The sequence below is a fragment of the Bison bison genome, unplaced genomic scaffold (genome assembly GCF_000754665.1).
Source record: "Bison bison bison isolate TAMUID 2011002044 unplaced genomic scaffold, Bison_UMD1.0 scf7180017864041, whole genome shotgun sequence".
Taxonomy (NCBI): domain Eukaryota; kingdom Metazoa; phylum Chordata; class Mammalia; order Artiodactyla; family Bovidae; genus Bison; species Bison bison.
In genome coordinates, this window is record NW_011494613.1 from 508,616 (window position 1) to 515,421 (window position 6,806).

General features: G+C 40.5%; 1 pseudogene; it reads left to right on the forward strand.

The window, feature by feature from the left end:
- The first annotated feature begins 5,362 nt into the window (after positions 1-5,362).
- Positions 5,363-6,143, forward strand: LOC104985221 (annotated as a pseudogene).
- Positions 6,144-6,806: the final 663 nt, after the last annotated feature.

The following is a 6,806-nucleotide window of genomic DNA, read 5'->3' on the forward strand; positions in this document are numbered from 1 at the left end:
ACAGAATATACTTGTGGCAACAATACAAAGTCCTTCCCAAGGTGACCCAGCTGCCCTTCAATCAAGGAACTCTGAGTCTGTGAACTGGCTCAGTCTGGAAAATGGGTGACTGGCCATGACTCTCCATTGTGGCAACTCAAATCAGGTTGCTGACCAGCAGATGTGGAGTTTGTATTGTTGTTGCTTTCTGTTATATGAATGTAGCAATATTCTAGAAGAATGCCCATCGCTTTCTTTCATGATTACACCATGATCACTTGGCTTCTGTGGGAGAACCCTGTGGACCAAAACATTCTGATTACCAGTCACCCTCCTATCCTTACCTGTAAAGTTTACTGAGTGACCTGGAGCTAGTTCACAGCAAACAGCCTGCTGGATTCCTGCAGCAACTTGTAGGGGAATGAGTACCAACGGGCCTCTGCCCACTGTTAAGTAGCCATACCAGCAGGGAAAAAAGAAAAAGAAAAAAAGCGTGCTGAAACCAGAAAGAGAAGCTCCTTCCTCGCCTATGCTGTGCAGTATCCCTCCAGCACCCTCCATTGTGAAAGCCTAATATTGTACCAGATGACAAAGAAAAAATGATTACCTAGTCCAGCTCCAAAATCACAAGGTAAAAAAAAAAAAAGTGGATTTGGAGCTAAGAGATAATAAGCTGATAACTGGCACATATGCTCACTGCTCTGAGACTTTGATCCCTTGCTTGATACTATGCCGAGGTAGTTCTGGCCTTTCTATCTCCTGCAATGTGGCAGTCATCACTCTTCCCAAGCTTCCAGGGGCCATCCAGCACTGTACAGAGAGTGGCTTCAAGAGCCCTTGCCAGAACATTAAATACTGAACCACAGGCAAGTATATTCATTGTAGCAAACTCTTGCCTTATCTAACTCTATAATCTATACGCTCCCAGGCCATCACTCTCAAAACCCAATCCCAGGTTAATATACCAGTATTAGCATTATTATATGCTCAGCCTCTGGTCAGGGAACAAAGATTCCATAAGCCACATAGCATGGTCAAAAATTTTTTAATTAAATAAAATTTAAAAGAAAGATGTGGAACACACACATAAATACATACACAATGGAGTATTACTCAGGCGTGAAAAAGACTTTCCAATGCCATTTGCAGCAACACAAATGGACCTAGAGATTATCAAGCCAGAGAAAGGCAAGTATCATATGCTATCACCCATATGTGGAATCCAATTTTAAAAAATAATACAAATGAGCTTATTCATAAAACAGAGATATTTACAGATATTGAAAACAAACTTAATGGTTACCAAAGGCAAACTGTGGGGGAGGCATAAATCAGGAGCTTGGATTAATATACACACACTACTATATATAAGATAGATAACTAACAAGGACTGTACAGCACAGGGAACTCTATCAATATTCTGTGATAACCTATATGAGAAAAGAACCTAAAAAAGAATGAATATATGTATATGCATAAAAAAATCACTTTGCTGTACACCTAAAACTTACCCAACATTATAAATCAACTATAGTCCTATAAATTTTTTTTTAAAAATTCACCTTTCTACCCTTCAATGATCTTCTACACCAGCTTTCTACAAATAGTTGGCTCAGTTTTTCCAAATTCCTGTAGTTACATGGAAGGAGATATTTCAAAACACTAATTTTTGTCATCTATTAGTAGAATATAGAATGATTTTGCTTTCTTTTTTACATTAGTCTGTGTTTTTTCCAAAGTTTCTACAATGAACATGTATTACATCTATAATCAGCAAGGGAAAAAACTGCTGGACTGGATTTTTTTTTTTCACCTCATCCCAATGTTCCATCACTAACACCTTCTCTATATCTCCACCTCAGCCCTTCCTGCTAAATAATCTTTGAAAAGATAAAGTATTGCTAGCATAATATAGCTAAGCCAAGCAATGAGGGCCAGTCACTATCAGCAATGGAGAGTTTTATTATCTTATATTTCATTTGCCCTAAGAAATCTGAAGGACCTGAAAAGTCAAGTGCTATTTCTCCAGGGTGAAACTGGAACCCCGGAGGGAAGAATACCAATATTGTGGGGCAGGAGAGGAAAAAAGGAGATCCACCCAGGGTGACTCTCTGGATGGACTGTTGGACAAATCTCCGCAGAAAGTTGATAAAATAAAAATTGGTGCCCTCATGTGGACTTGGTGTGCAATCATGAATATGTACTCATATTGATCAATCAGCTATTACAAGTGTAAATAAGGACTAACAAACAAACAAAAAACCCACAGTCTGAACAATCATATGATAAGTAACAAATGAGAGTTTCAAAAAAATAAGTGTCAATACCTACAGCACAGGGAACTGTGCTCAGTGTTACATGGCAGCCAGGATGGGAGGGGAATTAGGGAGGAGAATGGATACATGTGTATCTATGGCTGAGTCCCTTTGCTGTCCACCTGAAACTATCACAACATTGGTAATGGGCACAATCACAACGATGTTAACACAACATTGTTAATTGTTATAAGATTAAAAGTTTTTAAAAGATAAAAAATAATTTTTAAAATGAGTGTCAAGGAAGACATCTGATTCTTTTTTCCTATGATCATTGCCTTCCCTCTCATCCAGCTCTGAGGTATTTTAGAAACCAAGAAAAAAATGTAGCATATGTGTGTGTGTGTGTGGAACATACATATAAAAATGGGACACTTTTGAAATCACTGCTCTCCTGTTAAGTCATATCCAATCCTAGCCTGTGCCAATAGACTGCAATGGGCATCACCCTAGCCTACACATGTCAGGTTTCAAATAATCACCACAATAAAGGATAAAACATTCCTCTATCTTCTAGCAGGACTGCAAATAATCCTCAAGATAATCATGTTGAGACCATGACTAATTTATTTTTCACATTAATAAAGAAAGCTTTGACAATTTTCTTCATTCTTGATGTGACATATTCTTGGTTTCAAAAATCCTTTCTTGTGATTAACTTCTCTCTCTCCTGTGGTCATGAAGCCCATTTCTCCTTGTTCTCTTCTTGGAGAGTAACAGTTGCTTAGCCTTTTCCCCAGAAGCACTTCGTTGTTAGAGTCTACCATGAGATTACTTATCCATTCTTTAAACAAAGTAATCCATGTTTATGTGACTCTTCCTCAAACATTTCATTTTCCCACTCCAATCAAATTTATCGTTTCCCTTTTAATCTACTCCAAATTTTCTCTGTCCCCTAAACCAAATCAAATATGTGAACTTCTGGGTGATTTCTAAGCATCACACATTCCCTATTACAAATGAAGGAAATACAGAATTGTAAAGGGATTTCTTTGATGTCCTGGAATATGTGGCTATGCTGAAGCAGACTGTAAGAACTGTCTTTTTTTTTTTTTTTTAGCACTGGACAAGTGGAAGAACAAGTTATGCCATGTGTGAAAGCCATTGATACTTGGTAAAATGGCGCCATCTAGTGCCTACATCTGCAAGAGAAGGGTAGGAAGAACTGTAAATCAATTACAGTGCAAAATGACAACTCCAGAAACTGACAGGGCCAAGGCAATTTAATAACAATAGGTCGATTGACTCCGGGGACCATAATTCTTAGTCTATCGACTGGGTCACTGGAGCAGCTTAACAACTAATATAGCCTTTTTCCAGAGAGAAACACACTGTTCTGAGTGTGCTAGAGAGGTTTACAAAGAGGAGCAAGAGACAAACTCCAACTCCTTCATGCCTGGCTATGCTGTAAGTGTTTGCACCCTTCCTTTTTTTTTTTTCTTTTCCATATAATCATGACATCATCTTATAAGGCAAGTATTATCATCCCCATTTTACAGATGAAAAACTGAGGCCAAGAGAGGCCAAAATCTTACCTGTGGTTTCAAACCCACTTTCTCTCTTTTGCACTACCCCAGAGAGAACGTATAGGACAACACCTCAGCACCTTTCCTACCCATCATTCTCCACATGGAGGACCGGGGAGACTGCTGGTCCAGTACTACCACCAGGGAGTCCACACTGTGATGTACAACTCTGCTGAAAGACGCCAACGGGGCAACCTGAAGACATGGAGTCAAGAGGACAAACACTGGACTAGCATAAAAGCGTTTCCTGTAGCCCAGTTTGAACATCACTTTTTTGTTGCCATTGTTTTCGTCTGCCTTTAAATCAGTAGCTCCTAGATGCCAGGGGCTATACTCTTGATATGTCATGCTAAGTTGCTTCAGTCATGTCCGACTCTGCAACCCCATGGACTGTAGCCCACCAGGCTCCTCTGTCCATGGGATTTTTCCAGGCAAGAATACTGGAATGGGTTGCTATTTCCTTCTCCAGGAGATCTTCCCAACCCAGGAACAGAACCTGGGTCTCCCCCATTGCAGGCAGATTCTTTACCATCTGAACCACCAGGGAAGCCCAGAGTATTTTACGATAATACATTTTCATTCACGTATGATATTACATTTTTAATTCAACCAGTAGATCTACTTGGTAAATGAATCAGTGAGGCCATTGGAAAAAAGTATATAAAACAGCAAGTATATTATCATTAAAAAAAAAAGAACAATGATGAGCTCCTGATATAACAAGGATAAAATACGTAAAAATAGAAATAAGAGACTTCCCTGGCAATCCGGTGGTTAGGACTCTGTGCTTCCACTGCAGGGGGCACAGGCTCTATCCTGGTGAGGGAACTAAGAACCCACATACTTCAGCTAGCAACTAAAGCTCCCACAGGCTGCAACCAAGACCCAGTACAGCCAAATAAAAATATTTTTAATGCAGTGAGTTCTTTAAATTTTATGGGAAGTTTTTGTTGATTTGTTGTTTCCTCAAAGAAATATCATGAAGTATAGTTGCATCTAGGAAAATTTTCTTGAGAATTCTAACTAGAAATATAAACCAAAAAAAAAAACTAAAGGAATTTTATATCTCTTCTAGAATACATGCACACACTCAATTTTGATGACCAGTAGGCAACTGTAAAATATTCTCAAATGAAAGAAAATCTTAGCCTGATACATATTCCAGCCTAAGTTTTAAAAAATAAACTAGCATTCTGTAAGGGAGTTAATTACATTGAGTATCTGAAGGCTTCCCAATGAGTCAATAACATCTTCCAATAGAATCCAAGCCATTTCACTCCTAGGTTTGTCATAGAATCTCTACACAGCAAAAACTCACTTTAACTCTGTGGGCCTTCCCCTCATGTTGCAGGGGGGTTGGAGGATAGACAGGGTCTAGAACCTGGAGCTGTGCCTTTCAAGTGTGAAGGTGAGCTCATAGCTCTCATCAGTAGAACAGAAGGTTTGAGAGGTTTCAAACAAATAATCATCTCTGCTTATCTATCCATTCTCTCTTGAAGGGGGTGTCTCTGTTTAAAAAAAAAAAATTCTCTGTCTCTATACCAGCCCTTCAAGATGCTGAAGAGAAAGAAGGCCAAGGGGAAAAAGGTGGCCCTGGCTCCCGCTGTGGTGAAGAAGCAGGAGGCCAAGAAGGTGGTCAACCCCTTTTTTTGAGAAAAGGCCCAAGAATTTTGGCATTGGACAGGTTATCCAACTCAAAAGGGTCCTCACCTGCTTCATCAAATGGCCCCACTACATCCAGCTGCAGCAGCAAAGGGCTATTCTCTATAAGCTGCTGAAAGTGCCTCCTGCAGTTAACCAACTCACCCAGGCCTTGGACCGACAAACAGCTACTCAACTACTTAAGCTGACCCACAAGTACAGTCCAGAGATGAAGCAAGAGACAAAGCAGAGGTTGCTGGCCCAAGAGGAGAAGAAAACTGCCAGCAAACTGCCCACCAAGAGGCCACCTGTCCTTCGAGCAGGGGTCAACACTGTCACCACCTTGGTGGAGAACAAGAATGCTCAGCTGGTGGTAATTGCTCATGACATGGTCCTCCTGTGCTGAAAGATGGGGGTTCCCTACTGCATCATCAAGGGGAAGGCCCGGCTGGGGTACCTGATCCACAGGAAGACCTGCACCACTGTGGCCTTCACACAAGTCAACTCGGAGGAGAAGAGTGCCCTGGCTAAGCTGGTGGAAGCCATCAGGACCAATTACAACGACAGATATGATGAGATCCACTGTCAGTGGGGAGGCAATGTCTTGGAGCCAAAGTCAGTGGCTCTCATCACCAAGCTGGAAGAGGCAAAGGCCAAAGAGCTGGCCACCAAACTGGGCTGAGTATGCACCACTGAGCTTTCTGTACATAACAGTAACAAAAAATTCTTTAAAAAAAAAATTCTCAAAACCCCTGCCTAAGCTTCTCTTGTTCAGCAATACAGCTTTGCCAACGAGCTTAAATTAGGATACAGATGGATAATGTGGAAGGACAAAGGAAATACCATGTGCAAAGACACAGGGGTGTAAGAGTGGGTTTCTTCAGGCAAAAGCAAATCAGTCAAAAGAACTGGCACAAAAGGTATGATTACTGAAAAGGGAGACAAGGGACAGATTATGAAAAATTCTTGCTTGAGTGCTAAGGAAGTATATACTTTATACTTCAGACTAGTATTTCTCACATATAAATAGCATAAAAGGAGAAATATTTTCACAGATCCTGTCTTGACTTAAATTCTCTTTAAATATCATGGCAGACACAGTTTATAATTCCCTTATATTTGTTCTCGCCATCTTGCTCTTAGTTAATAGAATTCTTCAAATTTTACCTCGAGCCTACATTCCCCAGCCTCCCTTGCAACTGAGGGATCAAATGACCACATTCTGGCCAGTGAGAAGTACCTGGAAAGAATGTCTACACCTTCCGGATCATGTTCTCATAAGGAAGCTACTTGCCCCTTTACTTCCTCTCTACTCCTTCCCACAGGCTGGAAATCCAGAGAAATG